Here is a 23,686-nt window from a genome sequence, read left to right as displayed (position 1 = left end):
ATCTCTCAGCATCACGCCTAAGTAGCACAGCTGGTCGACTAGTGCATCGCCTCGAGCGTCCTCCTTCGACTCATCCATGGGCTCGATCTCCCAAGAGGTCGAGAGATCGCTTATCGCCGTCCGTACTCGACGGTTCAAAGCAACCTCCACCTCGAGCTGGGCCTTAGCATTGCGGGCCTCGACTTGGGCGGCCAAGAGTTTGTCCTTAAGCCCTGTAGATGCCAACGCAAAAAACTTTAGAAAAACCAAGCACACCTCGAAAAGGAAATCCGGCAATAGAAACGTACCGCGGACACTCTCCTCCAAGGCCATGTTCTCGCCGACTAATCTGGTGTTGGCCCTCTCAATCTCTTTGTTGGAGCGTGCCAGCTCAGTGTTCGCAACGCAGAGATCCTCGATCGCCTTGCCAGCCTGAGCAATGGCCCTACTCTTCTCCAACAGTTCTCCCTTTAGACGTTCGACGTCGTCAGAGAGCCTGCAGGATCGAGCTCGCTCCGCCTCGAGGTCTTCGAGGGCCTTCTTCTTGGCTTCCTCCGCGGTGCTCCTAGCGATCTCGCCGTTCACGTGCTCCACCTTCATCCTTTGAAAGGAGTCTCGGAGGCAGTCCAGGTCGGTCTTGAGAAGGCCCTTCTCCTTGTCCATGTCTGCAATGACGTTCTTGTAGGACAGGGCCTCCTCCCGGGCTTTGGACGCAGCCTCCTCGACTGTCAGAGCCCGCTCCCTCAGCAGCACGGCCTCTTCCTCAACCTTCTTTGAGGCCTCTCGAGCCTCGACCAGGGCGGCCTCCCTCACCTTCTTCTCCTCCTCGAGCGCTATGAGATCTTTATAAGCCTTAAGGAGTTTCTCTTGCGACTCGAGGAGCTGGTCCTTAAGGAGGGGGAGCTGCTCCCAGCCACCACTCGTGGCATGAATGAAGCTCGATTTGATACGGGAGGTCTCTTTCATATCCTACGAGCCGGTGGTCGAACAGTTAGGATACAAAACCAAAAGGCTCCATGAGGATTAAAGATCGTCAAACACTTACAAAGTAAGCCGGCCCGAGCCCGTTCTTGATGATGTCCGACAGGAGCCCCACCACGTGCTTCATCCAAAGGCGGAGCTCCTTGATGTGTTCCCACTTCTCGGCCTCCTTCCGATCGTCGAGGAAGATGTTGGGCTCGGACGGATCGATGGAAGCCCGGATACGAATCCGATCGGGGCACCAGTTCTCCATCTCCCGGTCAGCCCGCGCCTTGACGCTGCGGATAAGGTTCTCGACGGTCTTGAGGGAGCCCTCATGGCGCAAGAACAAGTTGACAAGGCATGGGAACCGCCCGTCGTCGTCCACCGTCTTCTAGGTGCCGTCTTTACTCCCCGACGTCCCGATCTCGTCCTCCTCAGGGGGAATACGGTCCTCCCACGCCCGACGCTCCCGGAGGAACCCTGGGGCGATTCCGTCCATGCCGTAGATCGTCCCCCTGATCTCGGACTCGGGGTCGACAGGGGTGCGCATCATGCAGGCAAGCGCCACCACACCGTCCGCCCGCCCCGATTCTGCTAGGATCGCGGCGGGCGCCCCTGGAAGGAGCCACGCTGGAGTTGGAGGGCCGAAAACCGGCAAATCCTCTTCCTGCTCTCCGGGCCCTTGCGGCGCCGGTGGTACTGGTTGGGGCGGACTTTGAGGTAGGGGCTCGAGCGGTCCTTCTTCTTGGTCCCCCTGTTGCTGCTGCTGCTGCTCCTCGAGCCCCTGCGACTCTTGTTGGCGGCACTGCTCCTGCAGCTGCCGTTGCGTCTCCTGCTCTTGCAGTTGAGGCCTTGCCTCTTGCTCCTCCTGCTCCTCCTTCTTCCTCTTCTCTTCGAGGGAGCGAAGCCTGGCAGGCCAAGGCGTCCGTCCCACGACAAGAGAAGTCGAGGCCTCCTCGTCCATAGGACGGGCACCCCTCGACATCTCGTCGCCACCGGACCCATCACTGATGGTAATGGGATCCCCCTCGACCCCCGATCGGGGAGGCTCGGGGGCCTCCCACTTGCCCTTGGGTCTGGGGCATCTCGGCCTGTTTCAGCGACGACGGGACGGGATCACCCGCCGGGGGATGAGGCGGGGCGCTCTCGATGCCGGTCGGCAGCTGAGGGTCGGAGGAGCCTGTGAAACAAAAAACAAAGGCTAGTCACTATGACGACCAGCGTAAGAACAACACAAGTCCCATGAATAAGCTACAGACCTGGCTCCTTGGAGGCTGCTCCCACCTTGAGCCTCTTCGCCATCGAAGGCTGGGCTTGCTTGAGCGTCCGCTTCAACCTGAGAAGAGAGGGACGGACATAAAGAAGACCATTACACGAGAAAACGCGAAGAATCAGGAGAATTAAAATCAAAGCATCGAAGAGCTTACCCCACGGGGAGAACAGCTCACCTGCCGGTGCCCCGACCGGTGGGCCTCGAGCCACCCCACGTCAAGGTCCCAGGCCCCTCGAGGACAGGCGCAGGCCTTGGCCCAACAACTTCTGCTTGGCGGGCACCAGGACTGGCGCTCCTGCGGCCAGTCTCTCCTTTTTCGGAGGCCACGGCACAACCGCGAGTCAGTGGCCCCGTCGCCTGGGGCCTAGCATGGCTACCCAACTTGGGCGCAGGGGGAGGGCGCGGGGCGACCTGACCAGTCGCGGGCACAGGGGGGTGTCGGCACGAGGGCGGTAAGATCCGCCTGGTCCCTCCTTTGTCGTTTCCATCCGTGGGGCATCGACATCGCCTCGGGGCGGACCCTCGAGGATCCGGTCGAGGTGAGATGCCATCTCCTCGGAGTCGTCGCTGTCCTCATCACCGTCTCCACCATCATCGTCGCTGGGGGATTCTTCCTCAGGCTCCCCCCTCTGCCTGGATTTAGCTCGATGTGCATCTAATGCTTGGCGGTCGAGGTTCTTCCTTTTCTCTCCTTTCTTTGCAGAATCCTTGGCGGACTTTTGCTTCTCGGTGGACCGGCGCCGCGCGTCATGATCAACCTCGTCCTCCTTTACTGGAGGCCTCGAGGACCGGACATCAATCCGCCCCTGCCAGAACAAAGGCAGACTTAGAAAAGGGGGTAGAAAGGAATCCTGAATCAAAGCTGTACACGAGAAGAGAACATACCAGATCAATCGAGCCCGCATCAGGCCTCATGGGGAAGCCGTTAACATGCTCTGGCTTAAAGTCACCAGCAATGGCGGCCGTGACTCGGGCCGCGACTTCGTCGTTCGCCGGAGCCTCGCTTGACATCCGGCATGCCTCGAGGTCCCGAGATGAGGCGCCGGGGGCCATCTCGTCCATCCTCAGCGGTCGAGACATCGATGGGAGAACTCTCCGATGATGGACGGTCGAGAGGACGAGAGCGGCAGTCAAGCCTTCCGAGCGCAGCTTCTTCATGACGTCGAGGAGGGGGTCAAGCCGATATTGATGAACTTGGACGACGCCGTACATCCAATTCTCCGGACGCTCCGTGATCAGACGCCCGGTGTAGGCGGGTAGGAGATCGTCTTCGTTCTCAAGTAAAACCACTGGGAATCCTAGCCGGCGTGGTTGGTCGACAATCCCACCGGGATGTACTCGCGCGGCATCTCCGTCTTCCCTGTCTTCAGCACGACGTTGAGGCAACCCGCCCGAACGGGTTTCCTCACGCCGGTGGTCCCAGTGGGGGCATTGAAGAGCTCGCCCCTATAGAGGTGGAGCCATAGCTCCCAGTGGGGCCTCATCCCCAAATAGCCCTCACACACCGTGGCGAAGACCGCTGCGACAGTGATGGCGTTTGTGGAGAAGTGCTGGAGCTCCACCCCGTAGTGGTGGCAGAGCGCCCGCATGAAGCGCCTCGGGGGAGCGCCCAGTCCGTGGCGGTGGAACTTGGCGAACGAAACCACATAGCCCTTGGGCGGCCTGGGCTCCCAGTGGTCCGCTGGCGGCGCGATCCACTCCGGCGATGACAGTGAGGTGCGGTGGCGTAGGAGTCCCTCCCTCTCAAGCTCTAGCAACCGACGCTCCGTCATCGACGACGGGCGCCAGTCGTCTGTGGCAACAAGTCTCATAGGCATCTTAGCTGGAAGGATGGCGGATTCACTACTGCTCGAGGGGGGCACGGGCGCATGAGATGGCAAGAGAACTAAGGCAACGAGAGGGCTAAGGCGAGAATGAAGACGGGAGGCAGAAGGGAGAACAGCGGTGACGCCAGGGCACATTTATAGGTAGCTGTCCACCAACGGGCAGATCTGATAAATGAGGTAACTCCCCACCATAAATGCGCCGTCTAACGGTCCTTTCCCTCCTCTCAGGTGGAGCGCTCCGTATCCCACGCCAACGCAGTGCCGTAACGTCTCCCACCTAAAAAGGCGCGCCCAACGGCCAAGAAGGCGAACCGCCCACGGTCTTTTCCTTCCCTTGTAAGCCAAGGAGTGTACCCGTGAAAGCCTCGAGAGGTCGTAGGCTGGCCCACCGAAAGGGTTCGACAGCCGATCTCGAGCACCAGAGTCAGGGATCCCCAGCGAGTGGTCGAAGATCGAGGCCCGCCTCGAAGACTTGCTGGGGATGTCCAAGGTAGGGTCAAGACAGTCGAGAGGAGTCCCCCCGACGGGAGGCATTGAGCCGCTGGACTCTATCGAATGAAACCAGTATCCCCGACCACGTCGACCCTGCTTTATGAGAACGCCTCCGGGCTACAGCTGACGCCCTCGAAAGGGGCACAGGTTCTCGCTTGGACTACCTGCTAGGAACTCAGTTTGGGGTGGAAGACGCTCGCTCTATCGAGAGTACGTCGAAGCCCCCGCACAAAACAAGCCAATCAGGACCTTCCACCACCGGTGTCGATAGCGTTTTTGAGAGTTAGGCAATATAACCCTCGAAGGAGTCAAAAACTCCTCCAAGGGCTCGGGGGCTACCCCCGCGGGGTCGCTCGCGCGTCCCCACGGAAATTCGACCGCAAAATAAAGCCTCCACTCGAGCGCCAGCGCTCGAATAGAGACTCGGGGGCTACTGTCGAGGGTATCAGTAAGGGGTACCTGAACTGATGCACATAACGAGATTACCTGCGCACAGATCGAGGCCCTCAACTTGACGTTCTAATAAGCCATGCGGTCATCGACGGCCGCAGCCTCGAAGACGGAAAAGACGTCGAGCGAACCACTCAGGGGTCGAGCGCTAACTACTGTCGAATACGGAAATAGGCTTGAGCGAATCGGAGGCGTCGGGCGCAAGGACACCGTCCGCCGCCTGACGCGCGCACGAGAACCAGGGCATTTAATGTGCCTGTCACTTTCCCACCTAACACGCTGGTCACAGGAAGCGTGATAGGGAACAGGCACCCATCCCGTCATTCTTTCTGCAGCCTTCCCCACCAGATGACCCAGAGCGTCTCAGGGCGCGGGAAGCTGGGATGGAGCGTCTACTCGGGACCCCCTCGAGACACCCAAGGTCAACGCTTTGGACAACAAGGCACTGCACGGCGTCTGACCCTCGACCAGACATGATTCCTTCCTGGGGAAGAGTTGGGCGTCGACTGACAACACCGTAGCTGCTCCGCCAGATCTGCCGCTATACCGTACAGGCGTGCGACCGGTGAACCTGCCCGAGACGGCGCGCAGAGCAGGATACGGGGGCACGCGTAATCATCATCAAGCTACTAAGACAGGACGGCTCGATACCATGCCGGTACGGAGGCCTCGAGTAGTTCAGCGCGCCATGCCTCTATCGACCCCTACTCTGACACCTATACATGTACCATAGGTCTCTCCTTGGAGATATAAAAGGGGAGACCTGGGAATAGACAAACATCAGGCATCACAACGCACACACGTAGAGAAGTGTCCATACTCCCGGTTAATACACACTTGTATTCGCCCCTGTACAAGCACTTAGGTGCAAGATAATAAAAACTTCCCTCCCCCGCTGGACGTAGGGCCTTCTCTTGCCCGAACCAGGATAAATCTTTGTGTCTTCTTGCATCACCATCTAGGAATGGGAGCACGCATATAAGTTTACTCATTGGTGTGACCCCCCATGGGGAAAACACCGACACATGGTATTTATGTTGCCGATGGAATTCCTTGCACCGTCCAGTGATGATGAGTTGGAGTTTTCCGACCAAATAGCTCAGTTGGCTCTGGATCCGATGACAGCCATCTTCCAAAAGCCTGCCGATGATGAGAGGCAACATCTTAAGGCACTGTTTGTCAAAGGAAGAGTGGATGGTCAGTCGATGACCAAGATTTTAATTGATGGTGGGGCTGCTATCAATATCATGCCATATGCAGTGTATCGGAAGCTTGGAAAGGGAGATCAGGATTTGACCAAGACCGATATGATGCTAAAAGACTTTGAAGGGAATGTGTCTCCGGTTAAGGGAGCCATCTGTGTTGAATTGACTATCGGTAGCAAGACCTTGCCGACAACTTTCTTTGTAATCAGTGGAAAAGGTGCTTATAACTTGCTGTTGGGAAGAGATTGGATTCATCCCAATTGTTGCTGTAACACCCTAGGTGTTAAGCATGCACTTAGTCTCACCAAAGCCCTGCATAAGCATTCCATCAAGCATAAGCATCATGAGCATGACACTCTTGTCAAATTATGATTTTATGTGCTTCATTTCATGTGTTTTAAATATGTTAAAAATATGATACTTGCTCCTAAAATTGTGAAAAATTCAAATTAGGTTGATTTATGTGTGAGAAGCATTTAGAATATTTTTGTGCAATTTTTGGAGCTATGGAATTTGAGAAATGGAATTTATACAAAAATATCCAAAAAGAATTTAATTAAAACCTAGAACTGAGTTTTAACTTGTAATTCAAATTCTGTTTGGAATTTGGTCTTGCTTGTTAAAACAAAGTGGTAGAGTTTTTGTTTTGGAACAACTTTGCTTTTGGGAGCAAGAGGTGAAAATGATTTTAAATTGGTCCAAATGAATTTAGAAAGAATTTGGAGAAAAGAAATTTCAAAAAAAAAGGAAAGGGGGCAGGCGCTGCTGGGCCGACCCGCCTCCCTTCTGGCCCAGCTGGGCAGCGCGGCCTGCTCCCCCTCCCCACTCTCCCGCGCGCGCGGCGCCCGCCTTGTTCCACCCGGCGCCGGCCACGTGGCGGCCGTACGCCGGCGTTGGACGCGTCGCGGCCGACCTCCAACCCCCCTGGTCGGGACGCCGGCGCTGGCTCCCAGACCACTCGCCCGTTCTGTCCCCCCCGCGCCCTCCTTCTCCTTCCTCCTCCGCTCGAACCGCGCCGCAGCAGCCGCTCCTCCGCACGCCATTGTCGGAGAGAGCTCCGCCGCTCGTCGCCGGCCACACCAGAGCCTCAAGCTCGACGCCGAGGGCACCAGGGCACTCGCCGTCGCTAGGGTAAGCTCGTGCGAACGTTCTACCGAGGTGAGAGTCCGTCGAGCGCCGTGAATCGCTCGCCGGAGTTACCCCGAGCTCGCCGGAGTACTCCGCCGCGGTGGATCTAGCGTTTCCCTGCGTCTTTTCGCTCGTTCTCTGTTGCGCTAGGTCGGTAGGAAGGTGAGGAAGCTCGGAGAGGCGTTTGCGCACGCTCTACCGCGCCGGAGCAGCCTGGCCATGGCGAGCAGCGCCGCCGTGCCGCCATGCATGCTCGCCGGAGGTGTTCCGGCCGTCCTCTGGTCGATCCAAGGGTACCGCTGGGTGCGCCTCGCTGCGGGGAGCACGTTGGTGCTCACCCCGTGGCCGGAGACCTCACCGCCGGCGAGATCCGCTCGTCGGAGGTGAGCTCCCTCTCGGTCTCGCTGACTGGTGGGGTCGGGGACCCACTGTCAGTCGCAGGGGTACCCCGGTGGGTGTAGATCTGGGTGAGCGTAGCGTTTTTCGTCGGTTTTCTTGAAAAAGTATTTTCCAGAAATTGATTTAAAGTTTGTAAAATCTATATCTTGAGTTCTACAGCTCCAAATTGAATGAGATAAATTTTGGTGTGCTCTATATTTCCAGATCTACAGTTGGATGTAATTGCATGTCATGTTGGAGCAACTTTTCTGTGTGAATATATTTTATCCATGATTTTGTTAAACTTGGAAAATGCATAGTAAATGGAATATGGCTCAGAAAAATGTGAAACTTGTTTTGCTGGCTCTGCATGTGTGTTTACTCACTGAGAAAATATTGTTACATATTATTTGGTGTATAAATGAATTTATGGTAATTTAAATGCTTGCATGGCAGTACTTTATGATTTTTAATAATTAATTGAGTCATGCAATAAATCTGGAAAATTTTGTGGATGTTTCTTATGATATTAGACAAATTGTAAAAATATGAAATCTGTTGTTTGACACTCATATCACAGTAGGGTGATTATACTTGCCTTATCCATTAATCTTGTGATTTTTGTGGCTCAAAATAAGTAACCAAAAATTATGAAAAATTTACAGTAGACTTTATGATTAGCTAGTAGTCTCCTGTAATTTTTCTAGAATTTATTGATGAACAGAATTGCATGTGATTTTTAATGGGCTTAGAAATGAATAAAGAAAATTTTGAATGGTTGTGTATGTGGGTTGAATGGACTAGGTTGGGTTTGGTGTATCTTTGAAGCATCATGTAGGTTGCTGATGTCATTTGAAAAATAATTATAGAAGAGAATGTAATAGATGTTTGATTCAATTGTTTATTCCTGGATGATGTTGACTACCTTATAATAAGCATGACCAAGTACATTACCTATGCATCATAACATGACTCCTTTGGTACTCTCTCATATAAGCATCCACTCGGGCATTCCGCACTCCACTCATGAGAATATATGCATCATACAGGCTCGCAGGAGAACGAGGTGGGAACCAAGGAACCCGAGGAGCTTCAGGAGCAGGAACCTCCGGAAGCACAAGAGCCCGGAGAGGAACTGCAGGAGTGTCCGGATCACAGACCCAGCACGTTTGAGAAAGGCAAGCCCCGGAGCATTCTAAGTCTCCCTATTCTCGCTAACTTATATAAAGTGCTATACTTATTCTACTATATTGCATATTAAGTGATAGGAGTTGCCTGATACCGTTGCTGCATATGTACTCCTTGTTATCCCTACTCGTTATCTACCTTGTCCTATGTAGATAGGCGCGGAGTCTATGCTTAGCTTGCTTAGTCCGGTAGAAGTCGGGTGATGTCCTGTCATCTGCGAGATATAGGTGGATACCTGCTTGATTAAGCATTGGTTGCTCGGGGAAAGGAATAACCCAGGGTGGAATGAATTTGGAGACCGGGCAGGGTCTTATGGTGGGTTGACCATAGTGCCCCTGTCTGTGTCGATTAAGGATCGATCGTTGACGGCCCTCTTGTCATGTTGAACGCATGCCCCACATTTAGCTGGAAGGATAAGTCGTTCCGACCGTGAAGCCTGAGCACTATCCGGGCCGGGAATCGGCCCGATGTACGCGCTGTATTGGTGATGGTCGAAGAGAACGACGAGGGCGCGGCGCGCAACCTTGGTATACCTTGGATACCTCGGTCACCGGAACGGTCCTCGGGTACGGGCGGTGCCTGTCGAACCCGCGAATTGGTCCTGGATAGTGCAACACGGTGACCTGTAGCTCACTTGATCAGTGAGTGTGGTTTGTGTGGGGAATAAAGTCGCCAGCTGGTTAGAAATCGATTCGAATCGCCATCGCTCCTAGATAGTGAGCACTTGACATAAGCTTCGTCCTCGTAGTAAGGACTATGGAACACTTGGGTTATAATGAAACGGGTTTATGACTGCTGTGATGAGGTACTATCATAATCTCATACTTGCTTGTAATAGCACAGGAGCAAACCTAGATAATAGGTAATGATACTTTCAACTTGAGCAGATTAAAAGAAGAAAAGAATTATGTAGGTTCGGATAATAAAACCTTGCGGTCTTTGCAAAATGGTTGTCAGCTACCCCACTAAATAGCCTTCATGATCCTTGATGAGTCTTTATTTTAAGTTTATGACGGGTAAGTCTAGCTGAGTACCTTCTCGTACTCAGGGTTCTATTCCCATGTTGTTTTGCAGATGGTCAAATGTACTATGGTTATTGCATCCTCTGTCTGTACCCAGCTATGGGTGATGACTAGACCAAGGGTGATGGTCACTCCGTCTCTTCTTTTGCTTTTGTGGGAATGACCGAACTATGGCACTGTATCAGACTTATCGTGTGTGTTGTATTTTCGAACTATGAAGCTTCCGCTACTTGAAGAACTTGGTTTGTAATAACTTTAAGCACTCCGATGTATTTATGAATGTTGTAATCTGGATGTGATTGTGGATGGCGACCGCTAAACTTATTACGATCTTGGCTGTATATGTGATGTGTGGTTTGAAATCCTTCGAGATTTCACGGACTACCGGGATTATATGGGCTTAAGCGTGATAGTTCGACTATGCAAATGGTCACTATTAGGCTTAATCTCTTATAATTTGGTCGGTTCTGTTACAGCTGGCATCGGAGCAAAGTTTAGCGAGTTACTGTTCATAAGCACGCTCTGAACAAAAGTCTAAACCGGTTTAATGAAAGATTTTAGTAATTAATAAAGATCAAGGTGTTAAACTAAGTTTTGGAAAACTATCTAGTGTGCCATGGTCATATCCTTTATGCCCAGTTAAGGACTCTAAGGTGGCTAGCTAAGTACTGACTTGGGGGTTAGTGCATCATATTTTTATTTCGTCGCTCATACGGCGTGCAATAGTATGAGTGCCATTCATTTGAGTGGTAATGTATGGATCAATTCTTCCTCTACGCCATGGTAAGTGGGAGTTGTGAGAGCATGATCGGATACACTGCCGGTCTAGGGAAGTGTTGTCAGGTGCTGTGTCATGCACACATGTTGGTGTGTCTTGGGAACAGTACCGCATGCTGGGAATTCCGTCCTGAGAGGCGATGCCGTCAATAGGGCGATGATGTGGGTAGTGGCACGTCACATGCATGGACGGGTGTCTGTGTATGTGAAGTGCATGGTTTTAAATTCTTGCTCTGCATGATCATATTGTGGGTGGGCTGAAATGAGTTTTCTGCAGGTACACTAACCACGTTCTCGCTTAGAACGCTAGTTACGTATGAGAGAACGTTGGGTGCCACCGCATATACCGCTTAGTGTTAACCTTTGTTTCAAAGTTTGTGAGATAGTAAGTTCGTGCATGCATCATGTTCATTTCATATCATTGCTTACTTCCCCCTTAATTTAATCTGTCCCAATTCTAAATAAAATAATTAAAGGTAATCCTCGCTCTTACCCACGGTGTTCCATTTGCAGCAGATGGCACGCACTAGGCTCACCGCTCGCAAGTCCACTGGTGGGCGGGCCCCTCGCCATCCGTTGGCAGCTAGGAGCTCGCGACATAAGAGCAAGTTCCTAGAGGAGTTTGGGATGCCCACTTTGCTTTGGAGGGTGCTCAGTTCGATGGGGTATCCCGAAGGAAGGGAGCCTCGCTACTATTGGGATAAGGAGCCGCTTGGTGACGAGACCCTGGTGGGGATTGAGGCAGTTGTCCCTACCAGTGGAGGAGACCCTGCTTGGGGCGGCTGGGTGTACGAGTCCCGAGGTGTCACGCCTTTCCACGGTGCCAGCAGGGCAGCTTTCGCAGTTTTGAGGGACCTCATGGAGAGGTTTCCACAGGAGCTGGCCCACGCCTTCGCTGGGGTGTTTCCCCGGGGTGACCCTTACACTTCGGTGTGGGATCAATCCGAGGTGAATGCTCTAGAGAGGAGTGCGGATGAGGACCAGCACAGTGACAGTGCAGCTATGAGTGCCATGTACGCGTTGATGAAGACCTATGGAGGCCTGGAGCGTTGTTTGGGTCGCTTGTCCGGGTCTCTTCTCACCGTCCAGGATGAGAAGCGTCAGTTGCAGCGTGAGTTTGACTCTGAGGTTGAGAGGCTACAGGCAGAGTTGGCTCGTGTGACCAGAGAGAGAGACCAGGCAGTCCAGAAGAACAGTGAGCTGAGTCAGGACCTGCTTGCAGTACGGGAGCAGAAGGACAGGGTGACTACTGCTCACAGGAACTGCGAGCGCATGCTAGTCCATGTGCTTGGACAGAGGAATGAAGCCTGGCACGAGGAGGACACTTTGAGGGCCCGACAGCTAGAGCTAGAGCAGCAGCTAGCTAATGCCGAGGAGTACAATGAGAACTTGCATGAGGAGATCCACCAGCTGCATAACCAGCTCCACCCTCACCACCTACCTGGAGCCGCGGAGCTAGACTCTGAGGACGAGATGGACGCGGATCCCGAGTTAGGAGCAGCTGCTAGTGGTGACGAGGATGAGGATGGCTCTGGCATGGACAGTGACCACAGCGAGTAGATGCTAGGGCTCTAGAGCTAGTCTTCCCTCTTTTGTGATGTATGTTGCGTGGCATGTCATGTACTTTTGGATCTGGGCTGTGTAAGACTTTATGAGTTGATACGGAAAGTCCAGTGTATGTATGCTGGCAAGTTGGATGTACGCGAACCTTGTTGCGTGGATGATAAGTAATCTGTTAGTGATGTTGTGCGTGGATAATGAGTTGTTGTGCCTTTGTTTATTGTGTGAATTTATTCCTTCAGTAAATTCAGTATGGCACGATTTTACACATTTTCTACCGGTTGATGGCAACTCCTAACGATTGCTTATCATTGGCGTATGCAGATGGTACAAACACGTGGCGGGGGTAGCAGCAATCCGGGCCTTGGAACAGGTACATCCGGAGGTGGGTCTCAACGGATTGAGGACAGAGCACCAACACCGCCACCACCACCGCCTCCCCCGTACACTGCGGATGTGTTTTTCGCGCAGTTTCTGGGAAGCCAACGCAACATGGAACAGATGCAGCGCAACATGGAAGAAGCTTTGCGCAACATAGCTGACAACACCCGTCGTGGAGATAATCAGGGTGGTCGGGAGGTTAACCAGTACAGTTCGTTCAAGGACTTCATGGATACCAAGCCACCAATCTTTAAGGAGGCCTTGGAACCGCTCGAGGCAGATGAGTGGATCAACACCATGGAGCAGAAGTTTCGTCTTCTCCGAATGACAGAAGAACTCAAGGCTGAGTATGCGGCACATCAGTTGCAAGGACCCGCTGGGATTTGGTGGTCCCATCACCGAACCACCTACCCAGAGGGGACACCAATCACCTGGAACCGCTTCACCACCGCTTTCCGGGGAAATTACATTCCTCCTGGTGTGGTTGAAATGAAGGTTGGGGAGTTCATGAGGCTGTCCCAGGGGACGAAATCTGTGAAAGAGTATCTACATGCCTTCAATAATCTCGCTCGATATGCCCCTGAGTTTGTAAACACGGAGGCCAAGAAGATTGCCAGTTTCCAGAGAGGCTTGAACCCAAAGATGCTGAAGACCATGGGTACAGGGGCCAGGGCTACTTTCAATGCCTATATCAGTGACTGCCTGACCCAAGAGAACAATAACAACAACTACAGTGCATCCAAGTCACGTAAAAGGGCTTTTGAAGCAGGATCATCCCAGTCCAGGGCACCCGTGACAGGGCGACAGCAGTATCGTCCCCCTGCCCCCGGTGCTAGGTTCCGACCGCCGCAGAGAAGGAACACCGGACATCCAACACAGCAGAAGCCGTACAAGGTGGCGATAGCTCCTGCCAAGCCAAAGGCCATTCAAGCTGCAGCACCTGCCGTCAACAATGCGCCCAAGGGTCCATGCTATAACTGCCACAAGATGGGGCACTTCGCTAAGGAATGTCCCTACCCCAAGAGGCAGCCGCCAACATATCCAGCTCGTGTGCATCATACCTCGATTGAGGAAATCCCGGAAGGAGAACCGGTAATAGCTGGTATGTTTTCTGTCAACCAACATCTTGCAGTTGTTTTGTTTGATTCTGGATCGTCGCATTCTTTCATGAGTCAAGCATTTGCACAAAAGCATGATCAGCCAGTTACTGAGTTAGGTTATGGCTATCGCATCAGCTCAGCCGAGGCAGATGTGTTGACTAATAAAACGGTAACAGGAGTTACCTTGGATATCAGTGGTCGGAGGTTCCGTGTAAACCTTGTGGTCATGCCAGGACTGGTTTTGGATGTCATCATTGGGATGAACAAAATGACTGATTGGGGCGCGGTTATAGATACCGGGAATAGAACTCTTTCCCTTAGAGACCCGCAAGGAAAGGGGGTGCTTCAGGTCAAGCTACCTAGACGGTTGGACTTCGCCAGTCTTTCATGTGCAGTACAGGTAGTCTCTCTAGAACACATACCCGTGGTATGTGAGTTCCCGGATGTGTTTCCTGAGGATTTACCAGGACTTCCCCCAGATAGGGAGGTAGAGTTTGCGATCGAGTTGATACCAGGTACAGCACCAATATCCAGAAGGCCGTACCGGATGCCACCAAACGAACTCGCAGAATTGAAGAAACAACTAAAGGAGTTACTAGAAAAAGGGTTCATCCGGCCCAGCTCGTCGGAATGGGGTTGTCCAGCGTTGTTTGTGAAAAAGAAGGATCAGTCGTTGCGCATGTGCGTGGACTATCGTCCACTCAATGCAGTGACAATCAAAAATAAGTATCCCCTGCCAAGGATTGATATCCTGTTTGATCAGTTATCCAAAGCAAGAGTGTTTTCTAAGATAGATTTGAGATCCGGGTATCACCAAATCAAGATTCGTCCGCAAGATATCCCGAAGACTGCTTTCTCCACCAGATATGGGTTGTACGAGTATCTTGTCATGTCCTTTAGGTTGACAAATGCTCCTGCATACTTTATGTATCTGATGAATTCAGTCTTTATGCCAGAATTGGATAAGTTTGTTGTGGTGTTTATCGATGATATCCTGGTGTATTCAGAGAATGAGCAAGATCACGCCGAACATCTGAGAATCGTGCTGACACGATTACGAGAGCATCAGTTATATGCCAAGTTCAGCAAGTGTGAATTCTGGTTAAAGAAAGTTCCGTTCCTAGGGCACATTTTATCTGAAGAAGGGATTGCCGTGGATCCATCAAAAGTGCAGGAAGTCATGGACTGGAAGGCACCAACTTCGGTCTCGGAAGTTAGAAGTTTTCTTGGTCTGGCCGGGTATTATCGTCGTTTCATACCTGACTTCTCCAAGATTGCTAAGCCAATGACAAGTTTGCTACAAAAGGATCATAAGTTCGTCTGGACGGAGGGGTGTGAGTTAGCCTTCCGCACCTTGCGAAAGTTGCTAACCACTGCTCCCGTTCTGGCACAACCTAATATAGAGAAGCCTTTTGATGTGTTTTGTGACGCATCGAAGAGTGGCCTGGGGTGTGTGTTGATGCAAGATGGCATGGTGATAGCTTATGCTTCCCGACAGTTGAGGAAGCATGAAGTCAACTATCCAACGCACGACCTTGAGTTAGCAGCAGTGGTACATGCTTTGAAGATCTGGAGACATTATCTGCTAGGAAATAAGTGTCACATTTACACCGATCACAAGAGTTTGAAGTACATCTTCACTCAGTCCGAGCTGAATATGAGGCAACGACGGTGGTTAGAGCTAATCAAGGATTATGACCTGGAAGTTCACTATCATCCAGGCAAAGCTAATGTGGTCGCAGATGCTTTGAGTCGCAAACCGCACTATCAAATGGTTCAACCGTTGTTTGAAGATGGGTTCAATCTTATGCATCCTGAGGTCTTATGTCATATACAACTCGGTTGTTCACTCGAGAGTCAAGTCATTGAAGGTCAGAAAACAGACAAGGGTATTTTCCACATCAAAGAGAAGATCAAAGATGACCCAAAGACTCAGTTTCGGGTTGATGAGAAGGGGGTACTGTGGTTTCAACAGCGGTTAGTGGTCACGAAAGATCGGGAGTTGAAGAATCGCATCATGGATGAAGCCCATCTCTCTAAGCTTTCTATTCATCCTGGCAGTAGCAAAATGTATCAAGATCTAAGGCCCCACTTTTGGTGGACCAAGATGAAGAAAGAAATAGCAGCTTATGTGGCCCGTTGTGACACGTGTTGCAGAGTTAAGGCCGTCCACATGAAACCTGCAGGTCTGTTACAACCGTTATCAGTCCCGGAGTGGAAATGGGAAGAGGTCAGTATGGACTTTATCACCGGCTTACCGACAACCAGGAAGGGGAATGACTCGATTTGGGTAATCATAGATCGATTAACCAAGTCGGCTCATTTCATTCCAGTCAAGAACACATACAGACCTCCCGAGTATGCCGATATATATATGGCTGAGATTGTCAAGTTGCATGGTATTCCCAAGACAATCATATCAGATAGAGGACCGCAGTTCACTGCTCACTTCTGGGAGCGCATGCATAAGAGCTTGGGGACCAGTCTGATAAGAAGCACGGCGTATCATCCCCAGACTTCAGGACAAACCGAGAGACTAAATCAAGTGTTAGAAGATATGCTGAGAGCCTGTGTGCTATCATCCAAGGGATCATGGGAATCGTGGTTACCTTTGGCTGAATTCTCCTACAATAATAGTTATCAAGAGAGCATCAAGATGGCCCCGTTTGAAGCTTTGTATGGTCGAAGATGTCGAACTCCGTTAAACTGGGTTGAACCTGGTGAAAGAAGATACTATGGTATCGACTTTGTGAATGATGCCGAGAAAAAGGTGCAGATTATACAGCAACATATGCAAGCAGCGCAATCGCGACAGAAGAGTTATGCTGATAAGAGAAGAAGGCCACTTGAATTCAACATAGGTGACTATGTGTACCTCAAGGTTACGCCGATGAAGAAAGTTCAACGTTTCCGAGTTCGAAGCAAGCTTGCACCCAGATATGTGGGACCGTACCAAGTACTAGAGAGGAAAGGCCCAGTGGCCTATAAGATCCAGTTACCTGAAGAGATGAGCTCGATCTTTCCGGTCTTCCATGTGTCGCAACTACGGAAATGTTTGAAAGTGCCTGAGCAAAGAGTTGAACCCCGAGGGATCAAAATAAAAGCAGACTTAGAGTATAAAGAGCAGCCAGTGGGAATCGTGGATACCAAGGAGCGAGTAACCCGAAACAGAATTGTCAGAACATATAAGGTGGTGTGGAGTCATCATGACGATAGGGATGCCACCTGGGAAACAGAGGATTACTTAAAAACAGTTTATCCAAAATTTCACAAGAAATGGTTAGTAACCCAAAATCTCGGGACGAGATTTCCCTAAGGGGGGAAGGGCTGTAACACCCTAGGTGTTAAGCATGCACTTAGTCTCACCAAAGCCCTGCATAAGCATTCCATCAAGCATAAGCATCATGAGCATGACACTCTTGTCAAATTATGATTTTATGTGCTTCATTTCATGTGTTTTAAATATGTTAAAAATATGATACTTGCTCCTAAAATTGTGAAAAATTCAAATTAGGTTGATTTATGTGTGAGAAGCATTTAGAATATTTTTGTGCAATTTTTGGAGCTATGGAATTTGAGAAATGGAATTTATACAAAAATATCCAAAAAGAATTTAATTAAAACCTAGAACTGAGTTTTAACTTGTAATTCAAATTCTGTTTGGAATTTGGTCTTGCTTGTTAAAACAAAGTGGTAGAGTTTTTGTTTTGGAACAACTTTGCTTTTGGGAGCAAGAGGTGAAAATGATTTTAAATTGGTCCAAATGAATTTAGAAAGAATTTGGAGAAAAGAAATTTCAAAAAAAAAAGGAAAGGGGGCAGGCGCTGCTGGGCCGACCCGCCTCCCTTCTGGCCCAGCTGGGCAGCGCGGCCTGCTCCCCCTCCCCTCTCTCCCGCGCGCGCGGCGCCCGCCTTGTTCCACCCGGCGCCGGCCACGTGGCGGCCGTACGCCGGCGTTGGACGCGCCGCGGCCGGCCTCCAACCCCCCTGGTCGGGACGCCGGCGCTGGCTCCCAGACCACTCGCCCGTTCTGTCCCCCCCCGCGCCCTCCTTCTCCTTCCTCCTCCGCTCGAACCGCGCCGCAGCAGCCGCTCCTCCGCACGCCATTGCCGGAGAGAGCTCCGCCGCTCGTCGCCGGCCACACCAGAGCCTCAAGCTCGACGCCGAGGGCACCAGGGCACTCGCCGTCGCTAGGGTAAGCTCGTGCGAACGTTCTACCGAGGTGAGAGTCCGTCGAGCGCCGTGAATCGCTCGCCGGAGTTACCCCGAGCTCGCCGGAGTACTCCGCCGCGGTGGATCTAGCGTTTCCCTGCGTCTTTTCGCTCGTTCTCTGTTGCGCTAGGTCGGTAGGAAGGTGAGGAAGCTCGGAGAGGCGTTTGCGCACGCTCTACCGCGCCGGAGCAGCCTGGCCACGGCGAGCAGCGCCGCCGTGCCGCCATGCATGCTCGCCGGAGGTGTTCCGGCCGTCCTCTGGTCGATCCAAGGGTACCGCTGGGTGCGTCTTGCTGCGGGGAGCACGTTGGTGCTCACCCCGTGGCCGGAGACCTCACCGCCGGCGAGATCCGCTCGTCGGAGGTGAGCTCCCTCTCGGTCTCGCTGACTGGTGGGGTCGGGGACCCACTGTCAGTCGCAGGGGTACCCCGGTGGGTGTAGATCTGGGTGAGCGTAGCGTTTTTCGTCGGTTTTCTTGAAAAAGTATTTTCCAGAAATTGATTTAAAGTTTGTAAAATCTATATCTTGAGTTCTACAGCTCCAAATTGAATGAGATAAATTTTGGTGTGCTCTATATTTCCAGATCTACAGTTGGATGTAATTGCATGTCATGTTGGAGCAACTTTTCTGTGTGAATATATTTTATCCATGATTTTGTTAAACTTGGAAAATGCATAGTAAATGGAATATGGCTCAGAAAAATGTGAAACTTGTTTTGCTAGCTCTGCATGTGTGTTTACTCACTGAGAAAATATTGTTACATATTATTTGGTGTATAAATGAATTTATGGTAATTTAAATGCTTGCATGGCAGTACTTTATGATTTTTAATAATTAATTGAGTCATGCAATAAATCTGGAAAATTTTGTGGATGTTTCTTATGATATTAGACAAATTGTAAAAATATGAAATCTGTTGTTTGACACTCATATCACAGTAGGGTGATTATACTTGCCTTATCCATTAATCTTGTGATTTTTGTGGCTCAAAATAAGTAACCAAAAATTATGAAAAATTTACAGTAGACTTTATGATTAGCTAGTAGTCTCCTGTAATTTTTCTAGAATTTATTGATGAACAGAATTGCATGTGATTTTTAATGGGCTTAGAAATGAATAAAGAAAATTTTGAATGGTTGTGTATGTGGGTTGAATGGACTAGGTTGGGTTTGGTGTATCTTTGAAGCATCATGTAGGTTGCTGATGTCATTTGAAAAATAATTATAGAAGAGAATGTAATAGATGTTTGATTCAATTGTTTATTCTTGGATGATGTTGACTACCTTGTAATAAGCATGACCAAGTACATTACCTATGCATCATAACATGACTCCTTTGGTACTCTCTCATATAAGCATCCACTCGGGCATTCCGCACTCCACTCATGAGCATATATGCATCATACAGGCTCGCAGGAGAACGAGGTGGGAACCAAGGAACCCGAGGAGCTTCAGGAGCAGGAACCTCCGGAAGCACAAGAGCCCGGAGAGGAACTGCAGGAGTGTCCGGATCACAGACCCAGCACGTTTGAGAAAGGCAAGCCCCGGAGCATTCTAAGTCTCCCTATTCTCGCTAACTTATATAAAGTGCTATACTTATTCTACTATATTGCATATTAAGTGATAGGAGTTGCCTGATACCGTTGCTGCATATGTACTCCTTGTTATCCCTACTCGTTATCTACCTTGTCCTATGTAGATAGGCGCGGAGTCTATGCTTAGCTTGCTTAGTCCGGTAGAAGTCGGGTGATGTCCTGTCATCTGCGAGATATAGGTGGATACCTGCTTGATTAAGCATTGGTTGCTCGGGGAAAGGAATAACCCAGGGTGGAATGAATTTGGAGACCGGGCAGGGTCTTATGGTGGGTTGACCATAGTGCCCCTGTCTGTGTCGATTAAGGACCGATCGTTGACGGCCCTCTTGTCATGTTGAACGCATGCCCCACATTTAGCTGGAAGGATAAGTCGTTCCGACCGCGAAGCCTGAGCACTATCCGGGCCGGGAATCGGCCCGATGTACGCGCTGTATTGGTGATGGTCGAAGAGAACGACGAGGGCGCGGCGCGCAACCTTGGTATACCTTGGATACCTCGGTCGCCGGAACGGTCCTCGGGTACGGGCGGTGCCTGTCGAACCCGCGAATTGGTCCTGGATAGTGCAACACGGTGACCTGTAGCTCACTTGATCAGTGAGTGTGGTTTGTGTGGGGAATAAAGTCGCCAGCTGGTTAGAAATCGATTCGAATCGCCATCGCTCCTGGATAGTGAGCACTTGACATAAGCTTCGTCCTCGTAGTAAGGACTATGGAACACTTGGGTTATAATGAAACGGGTTTATGACTGCTGTGATGAGGTACTATCATAATCTCATACTTGCTTGTAATAGCACAGGAGCAAACCTAGATAATAGGTAATGATACTTTCAACTTGAGCAGATTAAAAGAAGAAAAGAATTATGTAGGTTCGGATAATAAAACCTTGCGGTCTTTGCAAAATGGTTGTCAGCTACCCCACTAAATAGCCTTCATGATCCTTGATGAGTCTTTATTTTAAGTTTATGACGGGTAAGTCTAGCTGAGTACCTTCTCGTACTCAGGGTTCTATTCCCATGTTGTTTTGCAGATGGTCAAATGTACTATGGTTATTGCATCCTCTGTCTGTACCCAGCTATGGGTGATGACTAGACCAAGGGTGATGGTCACTCCGTCTCTTCTTTTGCTTTTGTGGGAATGACCGAACTATGGCACTGTATCAGACTTATCGTGTGTGTTGTATTTTCAAACTATGAAGCTTCCGCTACTTGAAGAACTTGGTTTGTAATAACTTTAAGCACTCCGATGTATTTATGAATGTTGTAATCTGGATGTGATTGTGGATGGCGACCGCTAAACTTATTACGATCTTGGTTGTATATGTGATGTGTGGTTTGAAATCCTTCGAGATTTCACGGACTACCGGGATTATATGGGCTTAAGCGTGATAGTTCGACTATGCAAATGGTCACTATTAGGCTTAATCTCTTATAATTTGGTCGGTTCTGTTACAGCTGCATCCCATCTACACTGCACCAGTGCTTGGTCTAGTGGGTAGGTGACAAGATTGAAATTGTCCCAGGAGATTCTTCCTATGTTATTGCATCGGCAGAGGCAGACACCTACGAAAGAACTAGGTGTATTTTGGGAGAAGTTTTGGAAAAGGATTTTCTCAAAGTTGCCGATTATGAAATTCCACCGATCCAAGCAGTCGGATCTGATGAAGGTTTTTAATGGATAGGTTCGCCGATGATGGAAAATTAGGCCAGGGATTCACATCGGCCGATGATTTGGTAGAAGTAGATATAGGTAGTGGTGATAAGCTTAGACCTACTTTTATTAGTGCAAAGTTAAATTCTAAGTGTAAGCAATGGTTAACTGATTTGTTAAAAGAATATAAAGATTGCTTTGCTTGTGATTATACTGAGATGCCTGGTTTGGACCGATCAATTGTTGAACATCGGTTACCCATTAAGTCTAGATTTCAGCCACATCAACAGCCAGCTCGCCAATGTAATCCTAATATTCTTCCTGACATCGAGGCCGAAATAACTAAACTTATCGAAGCTAAATTTATTCGGCAGTGTCGGTATGCCGAGTGGATTTCCAATGTTGTTCCACTCTACAAGAAAAATGGGAAGCTTCAGGTTTGCATTGATTTCAGGAATCTCAATAACGCTACGCCGATGGATGGATACCCAATGCCAGTTGCCGATCTGCTAGTTGATGCCGCGGCTGGGCATCGGATTATCAGCTTTATGGATGGCAATGCAGGATACAATCAAATATTCATGGCTGAAGAGGATATTCCCAATACTGCATTTAGATGTCCTGGTCATGTTGGGTTGTTTGAATGGATAGTCATGACCTTTGGCTTGAAAAATGCTGGTGCTACTTATCAGAGGGCTATGAATTTTATATTTCATGAGTTCATCGGCAAGCTGGTGGAAATTTATATTGATGATGTGGTGGTTAAGTCTGGAGACTTCACAAAGCATCTTGCCGATTTGCGAAAGGTATTGGAATGCACAAGGAAGCATGGTTTAAAGATGAATCCCAATAAGTGTGCATTTGGTGTATCGGCAGGACAATTTCATGGCTTCATGGTGCATCAAACGGGAATTGAAATTAGTCGGAGATCCATTGATGCTATCAACAACATAGTTGCCCCTACCAACAAGACTGAATTCCAATCCTTGATCGGCAAGGTAAATTTTATCAGGAGGTTTATATCTAATTTATCTGGTAAAATTCGTGCTTTCAGTCCTTTACTTAAGTTGAAAGCCGATCAAGAGTTTGTTTGGGGGAAGTGTAACAATTGCCTTGGATGAAATTAAGAGTTATTTGGTAAATCCTCTAGTTCTGATTCCACCTCAGCAAGGAAAGCCCTTCAGATTATATTTGTCTACCGATGGGATGGTCATCGGTTCAGCTTTGATTCAAGAGTTTGAAGGGAAGGAGCGTGTGATTTACTATTTAAGCAGAAGGTTGATTGATGCTGAGACCAGGTATTCGGCTATTGAGAAACGGTGCTTATGCTTGTACTTCTCCTGTATTAAGTTAAGGCATTATTTGCTATCGGCCGAATGCACTGTTATTTGCAAAGATGATGTGGTCCGATACATGCTATCTATGCCGATCATGAGTGGCAGGATCGGTAAATGGTTTTTGGCACTATCAGAATTCGATTTGCGTTATGAATCGGCTAAGGCGGTTAAGGGACAAATTATGGACGATTTTGTGACTCAGCATTGCGGTACAGTGGAGACTTTGGAAATTGTACCTTGGACGCTCTTCTTTGATGGATCCACGTGTGACCGGGGGGCAGGAATCGGCATAGTGTTAATTTCCCCTCAGGGAAGGAAGTACGAGTTTTCTTTGCCGATTGTTGCCACGTCAACAAATAATCAGGCTGAGTATCAAGCTTTGATAAAAGGGTTGGAATTACTAAGGGAAGTTCATGCTGACGCTGTTGAAATCTTCGGGGATTCTATGCTGGTTATAAATCAATTGGCTGAAAGCTATGAATGCCAAAGCGAGATCCTAATAACTTATCATGAATGGAGTATGCAACTGTTAAAGGAATTCAAGGACTTCCAATTAGAGCATGTTCCTCGACTGCATAATGAAGAGGCCAATCGGTTGGCTCAGCGTGCCTCGGGATATCAGCCCATGATTAATGTAATATCAGCAATCGGTGCCGATGATTGGAGAAAAGAAATCATTGATTATTTAAAGGATCCATCCAAGAAAGTAGAGAGGCGTGTTCGGTTTCAAGCCACCAAGTATGTGCTCCTCGAAGATGAATTATATTATCGAACTATTGATGAGATTTTCCTCAGGTGTTTAGGTGATGACGAGGCTAGGAGTTTGATGGGAGAGATCCATGAGGGAGTGTGTGGAGCACATCAGTCAGCATTTAAGATGAAGTGGATGATCAGAAGAAATGGGTATTATTGGCCGACTATACTTGAGGATTGCTTTAAGTATTTCAAAGGGTGTCAAGGATGTCAGAAGTTTGGCAATTTTCAAAGGGCACCTGCATCCGCCATGAATCCTATCATCAAGCCTTGGCCGTTTTGGGGATGGGCTATTGATTTGATCGGCCAGATTTATCCGCCATCCAGCAAAGGACATAAATTTATTTTGGTTGCCACCAATTATTTCACCAAATGGGTTGAAGCTATTCCTTTAAAGAAAGTTACATCGGCCAATATGATTGA

Source organism: Sorghum bicolor, chromosome 8 (genome assembly GCF_000003195.3).
Source record: "Sorghum bicolor cultivar BTx623 chromosome 8, Sorghum_bicolor_NCBIv3, whole genome shotgun sequence".
Taxonomy (NCBI): domain Eukaryota; kingdom Viridiplantae; phylum Streptophyta; class Magnoliopsida; order Poales; family Poaceae; genus Sorghum; species Sorghum bicolor.
This window is presented reverse-complemented; position numbering follows the sequence as displayed.